General features: G+C 42.0%; 1 long non-coding RNA gene across 1 annotated transcript in view; it reads left to right on the forward strand.

The window, feature by feature from the left end:
- LOC148124634 (uncharacterized) overlaps positions 1-18,376 on the forward strand; it is a 135,604-nt gene that overhangs the window by 90,756 nt on the left and 26,472 nt on the right. The window lies entirely within an intron of this gene.

The raw sequence follows: 18,376 nt of genomic DNA on the forward strand, positions 1-18,376 counted from the left end.
CTTAATACAGAAGATTCTCAAGGCGAGTATAAAAATAAAGCCACAGATTTTTCTTTTGCATTTAATGAAATAAGACTTTGGTGGGGATGGGATTTTGATATTATATATGTTGATGACACTTTCATTCCTACAATGGATGAACGGCCACAAAAATGTGGGGTGTTAGCAGAAATGGCTAAATTGACTTAAATGAGGGAATAGAAGGGGGACTTACCAAATTTGCAGATGATACTAAGCTGTCAGGAATAGCTAACACCCAAGAAGATACTCACTCATACACAGAAAACAAATATGTATGTGTGTGTGTGTGTGTGTGTGTGTGTGTGTGTATCTCTATCTATCTATCTATCTATCTATCTATCTATCTATCTATCTATCTCTATCTATCTATCTATCTATCTATCTATCTATCTATCTATCTATCTATCTATCTAACTAACTAACTAACTAACACTATACAGAAGCCTGATGATGGCAGATGAGATTCTGCCGAAACATTGCTACAACTTTAAAAGCACAACTATGAGGTGGGAAAATACCTGATATATATACACACACACACACACACACACACACACACACATATATATATATACACACACACACACACACACACACACACACATATACATATACACATATACATATACATACACACACACACACACACACACACATATATATATATATTAGTGCACCAAAAGGAGTCGAAAGTCAATGCCTTTTCTACTTTCCCCCCTTCCCTTTCCCCTCCCTTGTTTTCCTATTATTTTCTTTTGTATTTTCGTATATAATATATATATATATTCAATATAATATTTGGAAAAACTCATGCGCTTTTGAACCCGGCCCAGAAAAAAAAAGAACAAGAAATTGGACAACCATCGGCCCAGCTCCAAATACACCGAACAAAACTCTAGAATGTATTTCAAACATTGCATTCCTCTGACTGTAAAATATAGGTCATCCAATCTTGAATGTCACCGATTAAATTTCACTAGCACTTAAGCATCGAGGATTATCATAGATCGAATCCAGGTGTATGTCAAAGAAAGCAGAGCTGAGTGTTGGATACAGAACACTCAGCAGATACTTGATAGCTAGATCCACAGAGGGGAATTTTGAAGAAAATTTATGGACCAGGGGGCAACTTCATTGCAGCTGATTTATTGTCATGGCAAGGCTGTAGCTGTAGCAGCTGTTCTGGAGAAGCCAAGAAGGGAAAAAAAAATTAAACCAGGAAGCAAGTGTTTGGAAAACCAAACTAAAGTTTAAGCTATAAATTGGCGTTTTTCTTTGCAAACTTTAAGGACTGCAATTCCCAGAATTCCCTAGCCAGCCTTCACCATAAAGTGTCAGGTGCCAAGAATCAGGACTATCTGTCAGGTTATAGATGATTTATTTAAGCTTCCACACAAGAATTTAAGTCAACTAAAGTTGAACCCTAAATTGGCATCAAGCAAGGGTCAATTCAGTAAGGGTTGAACTCGGACCATTTGTGGTAATGTAAAGATTCTACGCTGATGACATGCTGCACTCCACCCCCATCCTTTTTTCTGCCTGCTCTTCTCCCTACATCTCAGATATATTGCAATTCTGGAACATCAGGTTTCTGGCTGACACAGAAAAGAGAAGTAGCTTAAACTAATATGAGGCCCATCTGATAATAAGTGGGTTGGTTGCTTACTCGTGCATAATGGTGGAAAGATGTAACCAAAGATGTAACCCAAAATCCTTTCTCCAACCATCAGCCACCCAACCCAAGGGAGGGAGGGACTTCCATCGATAACACATCTCCAGAAGTTGTTCTGTGCATTTTTTAAAAATTAAGTTTATCGAGATATAAAATATAAAGGAAAATGAAAATATTGGGGGAAAGGGAGAGGAAAAAGGGAAGGGAAAAAGTGTAGGATAAAGAGAGGAAAGAAAAGAAAGAGAAGCATTGACTACTGACTCTTTTTAGAACAATAGAATAGGATACATTACACCCTCAACATTTTATTTTTACATACTTAATATGTACTCGCTATTTCTGTAATAACAACATTTATCTAATCAGCAAAAGCCAAAATCAAAGTTTTATCCCTCTCCCCATCTCAAGCACAAATTCCCAGTCAAAACAAAATTGAATGTATTCCTGATTGAGGCAATCAATTTATCCTTCTCTGCTCGTTCTGTCACTTTTTCCAACCAATCATCCATTGTGGAAATGACATCTCCAGAGATTTTTGAGCGTGCTACAATCCTTCCATTGAGAAATGCTGGGAAAATGTTCTCCTTTTTGGGGAGAAATTGGCAGAAATCCCTTATATCCAATCTGCCCACCAAATAGCATTTGAGGCCAATTTTATCATTCCTTTGACCGGATTTTACAGTGTTCTACAACCTCCAAAGCTATGAAAAGTGCTAATGCTCAAACGAGGAAGACTTTGAAGAAGATTTGTATGCCATCTTGGTCATTCCACACCTTTCGTTCAACCCAATTTCTCTTTTCCCCTTCCCGGCATAGCTTCCTCTCTTTCCATATATTTTGAGGAGTTGTGCATTGTTGATGTGGTTGTTGTTGGTTTTTTTTAAATTCTAAGCATCAAATTACACTTCAGGTCTTTCAGATTGCATCTGAAAGTCCCTCATTGGTTGCAAAAGAAATAACATAGGGGTTTCTCCTAAATCCCAATTCTCTTCATCTAAACACCATTATTCTCTTTAGTTAACATAATGTTATTTTGCATCTGAACCTACAAATTGGTAATTATGGTCATGACCACCCATGCTGCAGCTCACCTCCTGTTGCCCTGTCGGTTCTCCTGGTCATTTCATAAACAGTGAAAAGACCACGAAGAGACTTCAACAAGGGCACATTTCATCCAAGTAGATTCTTGGAACCACATAAACCGCACCAAGTCAATACTTAGTAGGAAAATGACTAGGCATTTGAGAGGCGAGCAAAATGAGAAGGATGTGCTTAAATTTAAGGTTATGGGGAGGAGGCAATGAATGGTCATAGGGAGAGTTGATAGGATGATAAGATGTCCACACACACAAAAAAAGAAGAAAAAGCTAATGGTTGAAACAATAACATTGTTTCTGAACATTGGGCGCTATCTTACAAAGCCGTTTTTTCAATGGTGAAAAAAGTACATTTAGGCAAGGAAAACCAAATGCACAGGTACAGCATAGGGAGTACTTCGCTCAACAGTGGTAACGGTGAGAGGGATCTTGGAGTCTTAGTGGACAATCATTTCAATAGGAGCCAGCCGTGTGCTGCAGCTGCCCAAAAAGCCAACACAGTTCTAGGCTGTGGATAGAAGGATAGAATCAAGATCACATGAAGTGTTGATGCCACTTTAAAATGCCTTGGTTATGAGGCCATGCTTGGAATATAACATTCAGTTTTGGTCATCACGATATTTTTTTTTAAAAAGGTGTTGAGACTCTGGAAAGAGTGCAGAGAAGAGCAACCAGGATGATTGGGGGACTAGAAGCTAAAACATATAAAGAATGGTAGCTGGAACTGGGTATGTCTAGTCTGATGAAAAGAAGGACTAGGGGTGACAGGATAACAGTCTTCCAATATTTGAGGGGCTGCCCCAAAGAAGGGGGAGTCAAGCTATTTTCCAAAGCACCTGAAGGAAGGACAAGAAGCAACAGATGGAAACTAACCAAGGAGAGAAGCAACCTAGAACTCAGTGGAAATTTCCTGACAGTGAGAACAATTCATCAGTGGAACAACTTGCCTTGAGAAGTTGTAAATGCTCCAACACTGGACATTTTGAAGAAGAGATTGGATAAACATTTGTCTGAAATTATATAGGGTTTCCTGCCTAAGCAGGGGGTTGGACTAGAAGACCTCAAAGGCCCCTTCCAACTCTGTTATTCTATTCTATTCTATTCTATTCTATTCTATTCTATTCTATTCTATTCTATCCTTTCCTCTACATTCTATTCTATTCTATTCTATTCTATTCTATTCTATCCTTTCCTCTACATTCTATTCTATTCTATTCTATTCTATTCTATTCTATTCTATTCTATTCTATTCTATTCTATTCTATTCTATTCATTCACTGAAATGGAAACTAGGTTGGAGACCAAAAACGTAATATCATCCCTGCCCCCCCATCTCCTTACTGCTACCCTCCATGCAAAAACCTGATTTTTTTTTGTTTCTGCTAGCCCTGGACTGACATCATTCCATAATTGTACCACACATAAACAACATTTGCCATTAAAGAATATATTTAATGAAAAACAGGAATATGCATGAAGAGCATCCAAATGCCTTATGGGAGGAAACGGCTTGGAACCAAATCCTATTTGATTCTCCAATTAATATGTCCCCTAATTCTATTTCCTGCAGTCATTGTCTTACAATGGCTTCCCTCTAATGTCTGGAACAGGAAGAAATGTGGAAATAGAATTGTCTTCATAGCCAGCTTGATGGGCTGGCGGTGAGCAGATGAGGACAAATTGCAGAATTAGAAACAAGGCCACTGATGACAAGCAAAGGAAATACCCTCCCACGATTATAAAATTAAAGCTGACCTGGGTTTACGATGCAGCCTGGATAGTCTTCTTTTTAAAAAAGAAATAAATACCCAAAGGAAAAAAAAAACAAGAGCGACAATAAACCCAACCCAAAAAGGAACGGTTTCTTTCTTGCCAGGATATTTCACTTCCCTGGGAAATAAATTCAAATAGGAGAGCAAACAAGAAAGACGTTGAGAGGGGGGGGTGTTGTGATTTTAATTGGAGGACTGTGTATGTTTCCCTTGGTTTATCAGAAAATAAAATCCCTGCCTCATTGAGTATCATTTAGGCTTCATACCCCATTTAAACTGGATATGATGCTGGAAATAACCTTAAAGATTATTTATTTTGGGTTCTATCTAATTTAATATTGGAAGCATCTGGGCAGACTTTGATCCAAGTATTGCATCAATGTCTCTGAACTGATAACAGAACTGAGAAGACAATCCAACAGGTCTTGGGAGGCCTAGTAAATTAGTAGATTGATAGACCGATAGACTGATGGGTTGATAGGGTGATTGATTGATTGATCGATAGATATGTAGAGATAGAAAGAAATATAGATAGATGATAGACAGACATACAAACAGACAGATGATAGATAGCTATAGATGGATAGTTCTGTAGATAGATGGGTAGATAGAAATGGATGGATGGATGGATGGTTAGATAGATGTGGATAATTAGGTAGACAGATGGGTAGATAGATATAAACACATAGATGATACTGTATGATCTGTAGATGATACTGTATAGATGTACTGATGATAGATAGATAGACATAAATAGATCATAAATAGAAAAAATGAGAATATATACAATGTAATTGTAATTGAAGACTACGAAATGGAAGCACAAAACAATTTGTAAACCAACCGGCACTCTGTATGTATATATATGGAAGATGGCTTGATGTTTTTATGTTTTGTTTGTCTATGTTTGTCTTAAAAACCAATAAAAAAAAAGAACTACGTGGTGAGAAGACCAAAATGTCCTGGACGTACTTTAAGAATTGCTGACCAGGCACCATTTGATGGATGGGTCTGGTTAAAGGGGCAATCTTCTGACTTGAGATCTGGGCTAACACGTGGGCCGTTCTGCTTACAAGTGTCCCTTGGTGGCACTTTTGTCCAATGGGACATTATGCTAAAGAGGGTGAGTCAGTCAATGAAAGTGCCTGCTTGATTTCTCTTATCTCTCTGGGTGGTTTTTCCACCCCCGGCATTTTAACTATCTTACATCTGTAATATAGGCTAAATGACACCCGTGTAGTTGCCAGAACTGTGGGAAGAATTGCAAAGCTCCAGTAATCCTGTACACACAAAACAATTAGTGCGCACACAAGCCAGAATGAAGAAAGGGTTGAGCAAGAAGGATCACAGCTTCAGTTGATTTCACCTTTCCAGCTGAGCCTATCCTTGGGGTCATGGTTTATGCAATGTATGCAATGAAGCAATCATGTGCTACATATAGCTGCTTAAAAATCAGCTGTAGACAGCTAATGGAACAGACTTTCAAGTAGCAATAGCAATTAGACTTATATACTGCTTCACAGGGCTTTACAGCCCTCTCTAAGCAGTTTACAGAGTCAGCCTATTGCCCCCCTCAAGAGTCAAAAACAGAGGTGGTATTCAGCAGGTTCTGACCTGTTCTGGAGAACCGGTAGCGAAAATTTTAAATAGGTCAGAGAACTGGCAAATACTGCCTCTGACTGGCGATTTTACAATATCCTTCCCCTGCCACGCCCATCAAGCCACACCCACAGAACCAGTAGTACAAAAATTGGAATCCCACCACTGGTCAAGGTGCAACACTTAGTAATAGTTATATAGTTGTAGGGTATAGAGTAAATAGCATGTAGTCATAGGGTACAATAAGCAATCAAATCATACTAGGAAACGGTCAATAAAAATCATTAGGATACGAGCAACAAGGTTACAGTCATACAGTCATAAGTGGGAGGAGATGGATGAAAGGAAGGATGGGAGGATTAATAGTAATAGTAATACAGACTTAGTAAATAGTTGGACAGCGTTAAGGGAATTAATTGTTTAGCAGATCTGCTCTCTCTCTCTCATTCTCTTCACCAACGTGACAAGGGCAGTGCCTCAGATCTGAAGATCCAGAAGTTAGAGATTCAATCTCTATTAAAGAGAAAAACCCAGGCTGGCCTCTACCCAGCCTTCCTTTTGTGGGAAGGGAGGAGGGTAGGTTTTCTACCAACGTGCCCTGAAGTGTAAGGCTAAATTATGGAAAATTGAAATCAAAGCTTCACCGTTGTGTTTGGTTCGATGTGGAAACAATTCTGCACTCTCACTGCCCTCTCCGTTTTCTTGCGGTCCCGTGGACTTTGGGGGGGTGGGGGGCTTGGCTTGTTCTGATTTCCTTACAAACTGAAGCCAGCTTCTGCTGCTTGTGTTGACCTGGAAACCTGAGTGAATGTCTCCCCTTCAGGCTGGGTTTTTTTTCTCTCTCTCTCTCCAAAGAACGTAATGTTAGCCCCATTTCATTGCTCGCCCTCTCAGCTCCTTCCCGGGGCACCTGGAACCTAAATGGCATCCAATTTGTTTACAACAGAAAGGGTCAGAGTCCCTCACCAGGCACTGAGCTCAAAACATTTGGCTTAGATTGGTTATTAAAACTGCCTTTGGCCAAACAGGACATCTCAAATTTGGGCAGGATATCTGACACAGGCATTCCCCACCCAGAGAGAAAGAGATCTATACACATGGGGGCAGGGAGGAGGGAGGGAGAGAGAGAGACTTCTGATTATAGAATAATAGAATTCTTTATTGTCCATAAGCTCGCAGGGTACATACAACCACAAAGTGATAGGTCATATATCATAGATCATAGTTACAAAATAACTTCTGATTATTCCAATTCCTTCCTCCATGGGTGCTTAGACACATACGCACATTGTCTCTTTCTCTCTCTCCTATCATCTATCTATCTATCTATCTATCTATCTATCTATCTATCTATCTATCTATCTATCTATCTATCTCTATTATCTATCTATCATTCTATCTATCTATTTCTATCATTCTATCTATCTATTTCTATCTATCTATCTATCTATCTATCTCTATCTATCATCTATCTATCTGTTTCTTTCTCTATCTATCTATCTATCTATCTATCTATCTATCTATCTATCTCTATTAGCTATCTATCTATCGTTCTATCTATCTATTTCTATCTATTTATCTATCTATCTATCTATCTCTATCTATCATCTATCTATCTATTTCTATCTATCTATCTATCTATCTATCTATCTATCTATCTATCTATCTATCTATCTATCTCTATTAGCTATCTATCTATCGTTCTATCTGTCTATTTCTATCTATTTATCTATCTATCTCTATCTATCATCTATCTATCTATTTCTATCTATCTATCTATCTATCTATCTATCTATCTATCTATCTATCTATCTCTATCATCTATCATCTATCAAAATGTCAAAACTCTAGAAAGAGTACAGAGAAGAAGAGCTACAAAGATGATTAGGGGACTGGAGGCTAAAACATATGAAGAACAGTCTCTGAAATTGGGTGTGTCTAGTTTAATCAAAAAAAGGACTAGGGGTGACAAGATAGCAGTCTGCCTTCTCCTCGAAATTTACCCAAATGGGATTAGAGCATTCGTGACAGCTACTAGCTAGGGCCACGGATTTTATGTGAGAAAGCTTGACCCCAAAATAAAAGGACAAATGAAGAAGAAAGGAAAACATGCAGAAAGAGAGAGAGAGAGAGAGACAGAGAAATGCAACCCAAATGAAGAAGACGGGTGATGGACAGTCCAACTTGTTGAGGGTGAAATCAATTAAAGGGCATCAAATCCCAAATTCATGGTTTTTGAAAGTGACAAATCTAAGCTGGAAAGGGAGAATGATGGAAGGAGAAGAATGCGTGTGACCTCCAGAAGACCGGCTGCTCCTTCCGTTGGAGGAGACGGGAATGAAACAAGATGCACTCATAATAAATTATAACAACCAGTCAGTCACCTTAGGAAAAAAAAAGTAATGAGGTGAAAAGGTTACCAAAGAGAACCCCAAATGCATGGAATTCAACCAGACATGAAGATAAATCAAGTCAGGACCTCAGCTTTGGCATTACAGGCTTCCGTAGCATCGCTGTGGCTAATCTTAATTTGCTTGCCTTGTTATTGAAAGGGTCAACCGGAGTTTCACGCATCGTGTTTACGGAAACAGTTCCTTGGAAAATACAGGCAGTCCCCAACTTATGACCACAAGTGGGCCCCAAATTTCTGTGGCTCAGCGAGCAACGGACCACTCATTTGTCCCAAGGTGGGGGGAGAGAAACACAGTGGGGGGAGAGAAAGGAAGAAACAAGATACAACACATGGCACACATCAGGAATGCAGCTTCCAAGATCTGCAAGTGGGCATTGCACACTGGCCAGAGGCTTCCCTCTGAGGACAAATTACACATTGTAAAGATCACTTGGAGGTGGGAGATGCTTCCAGTGCAAAGCCACTGGATCCCCTGCATGGATTCCTCCTGTGACTATGTAGGACAGATGGGGAGGAAGCTAACCACCAGGTTGTAAGAACACAAGCGAGCAATCAGACGAGGGAGACCTGAACTCACTGGGAGACTCACACTGCATTGAACAAGGACATACATTCAATTTCGCAGGTACTAAGATTGTCGGATGAGCCAGGACAAAAACAGCCATGGAAATGATTGAAGCCTGGGAAACAGGCCCCTTGTCAGTCAACAGGAGGGTTGATTTACTACCAGCCTATCAAATAGTTACAATGTGAGGGCTGGGCAACACAAGCAAATGACAGCCAATGACTTAAAAGCCAGCCATCAACACACCTCAACTGACATTTTTACTATATTTTATGTTCTTACTGGTACAGTACAGCAATACAGTTTATCTGGGCTATGTGAGTCTGACTTGATCTGGTTTCATAAAAAAAAAAATTAAAACAGTCTCCTGCTAACTTTAGAATCTCATTTCAAAATTAGTTTGGCTCAACCCACTTCGTGATCAACCCAAGAATGGGTTGAATGAAACATGCATGAAAGATTTGCCTACATATGCAGCAAGCAAGCTTTTATCTGTGGCTCGCCATCCTTGTTGCAATCTTCTTTGCCGCAGCTTTTCCTGGCTGGTCTACCAACCCCAAAACAGCCTGATTCTTTCAGGAAGACACAAGCTAACACAACAACAAATTGTTGTTGACACTGCCTTGCAGCACTTCTGCTCCGATCAGCTATTCAGAGTGTGATTGGACACACTCGTTCAGCCTTTCTTCACTTTTTTCAAATCCTTTCTTAGCTCCTTCCTTGGATGTGTCTATCAAAACCTCTCCTTCCTTCCAGAAGCAATAGAGGAGAACTCATTAGAGTTATCCACCCTGCCGTATGCTTACTTATGCCCAAAGATCGGACAAACTGAACCTGGTCAATTCAATCTGGGAAGGAAGTCATGCCTAAGGCAGGACTAGAACTCCCAGTCTCCTGGTGATTGACTCAAGGTCACCCAGTTGGCTTTCATGCCTATGGCGGTACTAGAACTCCCAGTCTCCTGGTGATTGACCCAAAGTCACCCAGTTGGCTTTCATGCCTACGGCAGGACTAGAACTCACCATCTCTTGGAGATGGGCTCAAAGTTGCCCAACCAGTTTTTGTGCCTAAGGTGGGAATATAACTCACAGTCTCCAAGTTATGGGTCCAAAGTCTCCCTGGTGATTTTCATGCCTAAGGTGAGACTAGAACTCCCCTTCTCCTGGTTTCTGGCCAGATGCCTTAACCGCTAGACTGCTCAGTTGGTTATTGGTTATATTAATGAACACAAATAATGGATTGAAATTATATCAAAGAGATCCTGAATGGGGAACTGAGAATCTTGAAGAAGATTCAAAAGTGCCCTGCAAAATGTAGAATGCGAAGAATACTTGTCCTTTATACTAGGAATTGTTGTATGGGAACAATTCTTGATAGAAAGAGTTAAATTTTTTAGTTTAATTCTTTTAAAGGCCATGTGGCAAAGGACCTGACCATATTCCTGAAATATTGGGAATCCCATGGCAGAAGAGGCAACTAGAAAAGAAAAAAAAAACACAAGGGTTTGGGGCAGGAACTCTTTGGGGTCACTTTGTTTTCCTCCCACAGGCCAGATTTGAAGAATTCAAATCAGTCAGGCTCCTCAAATTCTCAACATCCCAAGCCACTTCCTTTTCCTCTCTACCTCCTCCTCAATCTGGTTTCCTATCCTACCTCTGAGGGCCAGTAAATCATTCCGGGTTGCCTTCCCCCTTCAGTCCAAGAGGATATGAATTTTGGAAGCTGCCATCAAGACCCATGAAATACCAGGATTAATGGGAGGGAGGGAAGGAGGGAAGGAGGGACAGACAAGGTTGGACCTGCCTTCTCTCCATCCATTGTTAAGACCAAAATGGAGAACTTAACGCAACATATCAGTATTGCAAGGGGGGAATTCTCAGCTGGGCCTTTAGCCAAGATGAACACTGGAGCGATGCCAGCTCAATCAATAGCTCTGGATTGAGGACAAGGCTTCGGATCAGGCTGGGTCAAGGTACAGGGAATAGGTGCTTAGCAATTGCATCCTTTGGACTGGGGTATTTTTTTTTTTTATTTGGCTTCAATATGTTCATTTTAAAATGGCACTTACGGGAACTGTTTCAAGAGAGAGAGGGGGAGACGGAGGGAATGGGAAGGAAAGAAAGAGAAGGAGAGGGGGAGAGAGAGAGAGAGAAAGAGAGGGGAGAATGAGAGAATGAGAGAGAAAGAGAATGAGCGATGGAGAGGAAGAGAAAGAGAATGGAAGGGAGAGAGCAAGAAAGAAAATGAGAGAGGAAAAGGGAGGGGGAGAGGGAGAGAAAGAATAAATGAGGAAGAGAATGAGAGAGGGAGAGAAAGATAATGAGAGAGGGAGAGAGAGGGGGACAGAGGGAGAGAGAAAGCGAATGAGAGAGGGGAGAGAGAGAGAATGAGAATGAGTAAGGGAGAGAATGAGAAAGAGAGAGAAAGCGAATGAGAGAGGGAGAGAGGGGGAAAGAGGAGGAGAGAAGGGATAGGAGTGAGTGAAAGGGAGAGAAAAAGTGAGAGAGCGGGAGAGAGCGGGAGAGAGAGCGAGAAAGAATGAAAATGAGGGAGGGAGAGGAAGAGAATGAGAGAGGGAAGGAGAGAGAGAGGGAAAGAGAATGGAAAAGAGAGAGGGAGTGGAGAGGGAGAGAGGGAGCGAGTCACTAAGTGAACTGTTGTAAGTTGAGGACTACCTATGCGTCCCGACCAGTTGGAGCTGGTCCATCCAAATGGCCTGCCTGATTTTTTCCTGCAATGTAAGCCCACGATTCTAGAATCTCTCTTCCAAACAGGTGGCTTGCTTTCTAATTTGGAAGACTCGGTGCTTTAATGCTATAGGTGTGACTTCATTGAATGGATTTTGTGCTGGAGGGACAGCTCCAGTCTCAGTCGTGGCTCTGAGGCTTTCTCAACAAGAGAGAGGTCATTTAAGCCACCGAACACATCCAGCCATTATTTCCAGCCGTACATTTTTAAGACCATCCTTGCTATTTAAATTCTAATCAGCGCTGGTGTGCAGCAACACCTCCGTTAAAAGCATAAAAGCTTTCACTCCACCGACCAACTGCTTATTTTCGGCCTTTATCTCTAATAGCCGGACAATTAAATAAATCTTATGACACTTAACCGGGCTGTTTCCTACCAATCAGGCAGGAAGTCCTTAGTTGTTGCATTAGCAAGGGGGGGGGGATTTGAATCTTGGGGGCGGGGGAGGAGAGGAAACGTGTGGGGGAACTTAGTTCAAGGCATGTAAAACCACCGCACCCATCAAGAGCCACAACTGAAGAATGATATCCTATGCGCTCAGGATTGGGCTTCAAAAATGTTAGCAAAGGGTTTTCTGCCTGGTTGCTCGGTGGGCGTGGCCATGGTGGGCATGGCCTAGTCGGCCTCCTGCACCACTGTGGCGGGGGGGAGGTGTTTTTGCCCTCCCCTGGCTCGGGAGGCTTTCCTTGAGCCTCCAGGAGAGTGAAAACGGCCTCCCGTTTGGGAGGAAAGGAAGAAAGGAAGGAAGGAAGATAGGAAGGAAGGAAGGAAGAAAGGAAGAAGGAAGGAAGGAAGATAGGAAGGAAGGAAGAAGGAAGGAAGGAAGGAAGAGGGAAGGAAGGAAGGAAAATAAGAAGGAAGGAAGAAAGGAAGGAAGGAAGATAGGAAGGAAGGAAGAAGGAAGGAAGGAAGATAGGAAGGAAGGAAGAAGGAAGGAAGGAAGGAAGGAAGGAAGGAAGGAAGGAAGGAAGGAAGGAAGGAAGAAGGAAGGAAGGAAGGAAGGAAGGAAGGAAGGAAGAGGGAAGGAAGGAAGGAAAATAAGAAGGAAGGAAGAAAGGAAGGAAGGAAGATAGGAAGGAAGGAAGAAGGAAGGAAGGAAGGAAGGAAGATAGGAAGGAAGGAAGAAGGAAGGAAGGAAGATAGGAGGGAAGAGGGAAGGAAGGAAGGAAAATAGTAAGGAAGAAGGAAGGAAGGAAGGAAGGTAGGTAGGTAGGTAGGAAGGAAGGAAGGAAGGACTCATATATGATGGTTGACCCAATAAATATTTGGCATCTCAATTTAATGAAATCAATGAACAAATCCTTCTCCCATATGGGAGTGATCCTTGGCTGGTGGCTTCAGATTTTTATCCTTCATTCTCCAAGAGGCAGCGGTGAGCCCACAGCTGAGGGCCTCGGCCTCCAGCGTCCTAACTTCACACCGTTTGACCCTCTCCCCACCCTCAGTGTTGCCACCTCTTTGTGCCGCCGCTCCTGTCTTTCAAGGCAGCGGTGGGCGAGAGACAAATATTTGAACGGATCCCTGAGGGACATTGCCCTGCAGCAGATGGAATTGAGGTGAAAGTTTATTCTCCGATGGCAAATAACATGAAAAGAAAAAGGGGGAAAGGGCAACCGAGAAGTGTGGGATGAGGGTGGGGTAGAGGTGATGGCAAGAAGGGGGCGGTGAGATGCATCTGGTTAGATGAAAGAAAAGTCAACATGGAAACTCTGTGGAGAATCTCTGTCATCCAGGTCATGGTTGTCCCCAAGGTGGCTTTTTTTTTCAAAAGGCAAGGGGACTTTCTGTGTTTTTTGCTTGAAAACATTTCACTTCTCATCCCAGAAGGTTCTTCCGTTCTGGCTGAATGGCCATTCCTCCTCTATTCAGCCAGGACTGAAGAAGCTTCTTAGATGAGAAGTGAAACATCTTCAAGCAAAAAGAAAGAAAGTCCACTTGCCTTTTGAAAAAACAACAACACACCTTTGAGTCAACATGGAAAGGAATACAAATTCACTGATGTCCATCAGTGAAGTTAGGAAGACAAGGGAAAGAGAATGTGCAATTAAGGGCATATCGAATGTCACGGAAGACTTAACTCTACCTTATTTTATGAATATCAGTTTCCAAGAATATATTTTCTTCATCCTTATCCCTTATGCGATAGGGTTGGATAGAGAAGACAGACTGGCTGAACTAGGGGAAGGAGTCAAATGAGGAATTAGCCTGGAATCCCTATGTGGGCACAATAAGGCTGTTCAACCTTACCTAGTCTCACCCAGGTCGAAACGCTCAGTCTGAGAAGATTCCAGTGTAAAGGAAACAAAACAGCGGATCGAGCTCTTCACGTGTGTATCTTGGCTGTTCATACCTGCCACACAGGGACACTCTCCTTCATAGGCGAAGATCGGATTAATCATCATTTTTTAATAAAAAAAGAAAAGAAAAAAAATGTGGGGAACTCACCACAGTTCTTCCCAGGAACTACATGTCCCATCGGTCACTTTTTAGGTCCAAAACGATCTTGGGAATTGCCTTACCTCCTTTGGAAGGTAAGGTTAACCAGCTCAGGGGTCAAAGCTCGAGACCACGAGTGTCACCACACATGGCTATTTTCTGAGTCATCTGAAGCTTCCCAAGGGTGACAAAACCTTTGGAAACTGACCAACAAGCTTGGAAAACAAGCCGCCATTCCCAGCATCTCAATGGTCTTCTCCGTGAGGCATTTGTTCAATGACTTTTATCCACTTGGAATCTCTGCAGAAGTCTAGTTGAAAGGATAAGGCTTTCCCATAAAAAAAGGGGGAGTGAGAAGATACGAGGCCACCAAGGGAGTCTTGAAGCAGGACCACCCAATTCTTGGCCTGCTTTCTGAATGGTTAAGTAAACCTCACTACATCGGTGTCCTTCGTCCATTTCAGGGTTCTAAAACTCCAAGTTGCAATGCATTTCCCGAAAGTGACCTCTGATGGCGATAAATCTTTTCAAGCTATTCACTCTTCATTTGGGGGCTGCATTCTGCTCTTTTCTTGAACATACTCCCACCTTCAGTGGGCCTGATACTCATCTTAGACAAACATCTCCCTGGAATTATGCAGCGATCTGTTTTTATCTTCTGCCTGTCCAGTATGGCTCATGTTCAAAATAAGCAATAAAAAAGATATTTTTCTCAGTTGCTAAAGCCTTCCTGTTATATCCAGTACCTCACCTCTTCTCTTCTCTTCTCTTCTCTTCTCTTCTCTTCTCTTCTCTTCTCTTCTCTTCTCTTCTCCTCTCCTCTCCTCTCCTCTCCTCTCCTCTCCTCTCTTTGCCTCTCCTCTCCTCCCTTCCCCTCTCCTCTCTAATTCTCTTCTCTTCCCTTCTCTATCCTTTCTTTCTTTCCGCTCCCCTCCCCAGCCATTGATATCCAAAGAAGTGGCAGATCAGAAATACACAGTTTCTTAAAAACTGACATTTATTCCCACAAATACCTTGTGTGTCCAACCACACTTGGCCAATAAAGCATTCTATTCTATTCTATTCTATTCTATTCTATTCTATTCTATTCTATTCTATTCTATTCTATTCTATTCTATTCCATTCCATTCCATTCCATTCCATTCCATTCCATTCCATTCTCTCTTCCTCTCTTTTTCTTCACCTGTCATGACTTTTAATTTAAAAGCATGAAAACAGGAAGTAATTTTCTGTTTTTCTTTAGAAAGTTTGCTGGTACTCTTTTTGCCTGAAGTTTTTTTAAAAAAAATCTCCTAAAACATATTACTAATAAACGTCCATAACATAAATAGACTGCTGAGACAAACAGACTACCCAAGGAGCTGCTGATACAGTTCTACAGAGGAATGACTGAGTCTATTGAAGTAATGGGTGGAAAGTAATCAAGGAGAGAAGCAACTTAGAACTAAGGAGGAATTTCCTGACAGTTAGAACAATTAATCAGTGGAAGAACTTGCCCTCAGAAGTTGTAAATGCTCCAACACTGGGAGTTTTTAAGAAGAGATTAGATAACCATTTGTCTGAAGTGGTGTAAGGTTTCCTGCCTGGGCAGGGGGTTGGTCTAGAACACCTCCAAGGTCCCTTCCAACTCACCTATTCTTTATTCTATGCCGCTATAGGGCATTGCATGCCAAAACAACTAGACACTAACACAAAGACAGTTTTCCCCCAAGCCTTGATGATACCAGATAATTCATGATTTGCTCTCAACAGTTTGCTGTGCGCAACTTCCCTTTTTAAACACTGTGTTCCCAGCTGCAGCTAATGAAGGGAATCAGGGCCCTTTCCTCCCCCATAAGCCACGCAACTCACATTGCTCCCTTCTCCATTCCTCCCTGCGTGCCCTAGGATGAAGAGGGGGTGGGCCATGGCCTTCCTCCATATTCCCTCTCCCTTGTTCTACCTCTTCCCTGCTCTGCCCAGCTGGATTTTGCCCTTCCCCAGTTTCTTCCACAGCCAATGGAGCCACACTCCCCCTCTCTATCAGATGCTCTGCCTCCCCCTCCGAATCAGATTGTGACAGGAGCATGACATTGTCACTTTGTTGTTTGTGTGCACACTTGGCCAATAAAGAATATTCTATATTCTACTCCAAAACATTTCAGAAAGGCCACATCTCGAAACACCCAACAGCCACTCCTGGACTAGGTTGCACAGTGAAGAAGTATAGAAGGGTTCCTAACTATAAATAACAGGCATATTTTGGAAATGCATCGATAGACCTGGAACAGGGAAGGCCCATCCAATTTTCCCCGATTCCCTTGTATAAAATAATCATATAATGAAACCCCAAATCCAGAGAGCTTTCCCTGCAGAATTTAAGTCCATTTCCACCTAGCGTGGCCAGCAACCATGTCTGGTTTTTGTCACATCCAGACGTTGTTGGATGAGCCCACTAGAGGCATTTCAAACAAATGTAACACGCCACCTACTAACAGAATAAATCAATTAGAAGAATAAACTTCCAAGAACGCTGCGGTGGGAAAAAAAATGTCACGGAAGGTTGATTGTTCGGTGTCACGCTTCCTTCCTCCTCCCTTCTCCTTTTCATCCAGCATCCAGATTAATACATTTCCAGAGCGCGTTTCGTATAACAATGAGACTGACCTCCCCCCACCCCCGAAAAAAACATGACTTTGCAATCATTTGTTTGTGTTTAACGGACTGTGCTCTGATTGTTTATTCCCACCCTTCTCTCCCCATCAAAGGACATTGGTATTTATTTGTTTCGAACACACATGGAAGGAAGGCAGATGAAAAAACTCCTGTTCCTCAAAGGCTTTTGTTTTTTCCCCTTTTGTTTGACTGCAGAAAGAAGTATTGCAAAGAGAGAGAAAAGAAGAAGAAGAAGAAGAAGAAGAAGAAGAAGAAGAAGAAGAAGAAGAAGAAGAAGAAGAAGAGGAGGAGGAGGAGGAGGAGGAGGAGGAGGAGGAGGAGGAGGAGGAGGAGGAGGAGGAGGAGGAGGAGCTTTAGTACAGAACAGTTGAGCTAAACAACGCTCAGCTCCTTGCTGTCTTCTTCTTGCTCACACAGCAAATACTGTTTCAGTTTCCAAACAGCCCTCAACTTTCTCACACACTGACCGGACGCTAGCCAGATTAATACCAATGGATGTTGGTAGGCAGAGACAGAATTCCCGCCCAACCACCTTATTTTCCTCCCCCAAAAACTAAGCCCGACCACGTAGTTTCGTAGAGCTAGTCCACATATAAAATCCACAGAGAAGCCACTCCCGAAATATCCAATCCAGAGCCTGCAACAGCTGTATTTCTTCCTGGAAAGCACCAAGGCCCTTGGCTCAAGGCACAACTCAATATGCCTGGCATCCTTCCAAATGCCTTTGAAACAACTTTGGCTCCAAAGCCTTTAATCTTCCCTTTTATGTCACTGCTGACTTAATCAAGGCAAATGATAGCTAATGAGAAGTCTGAAGCTGAAGACAATTTAGTGTTCTCCCCTGATACTAGTAGACGTTGATGAGGTGCCCAGGTGTTTGTGATCCAAGGTAAGGAGGAAAAGTACCCAATTCAAGCACTTAGGAACAAACTGGTGAAAACCTTTCCTTTCTCGTGTGTCCAACCACACTTGGCTAAATAAATATATATCCTTTCTCTCCAGCACTTCCTCCCAGTAGGGAAGGAAGTCTCTGCTACAAGCATTGGGAGGCTACAAAATGTTTGTTTGTTTGTTTGTTGTGCATGAATTAGATAACAGATATAAGTAGAAACAGGATTATTAATACATGAAATGGATACGAATCAAAGGGAACATCAGGACAGGGGCTGTAGGCACGTTGGTGTGCAACAGAAACGGCACAAACCGCTTCCGATTCCTGCTTGAAGTCATGAGTAAGATAGTCCTTGAGTTATGGACCATAACTAAGCCAGAGTTACGGTGGTAAGGTGAGACATCACATTACCAGATCCATTTTTGGGATTTTTTTTTTTGCAGCAATCGTTAAACATTGCAATTGTTAAACGATGTCCCAAAGGTGCTTTATCCAGAAGGCAACTG

The sequence above is a fragment of the Pseudonaja textilis genome, chromosome 15 (genome assembly GCF_049901715.1).
Source record: "Pseudonaja textilis isolate UNSWEBS1 chromosome 15, rPseTex1.2, whole genome shotgun sequence".
Taxonomy (NCBI): domain Eukaryota; kingdom Metazoa; phylum Chordata; class Lepidosauria; order Squamata; family Elapidae; genus Pseudonaja; species Pseudonaja textilis.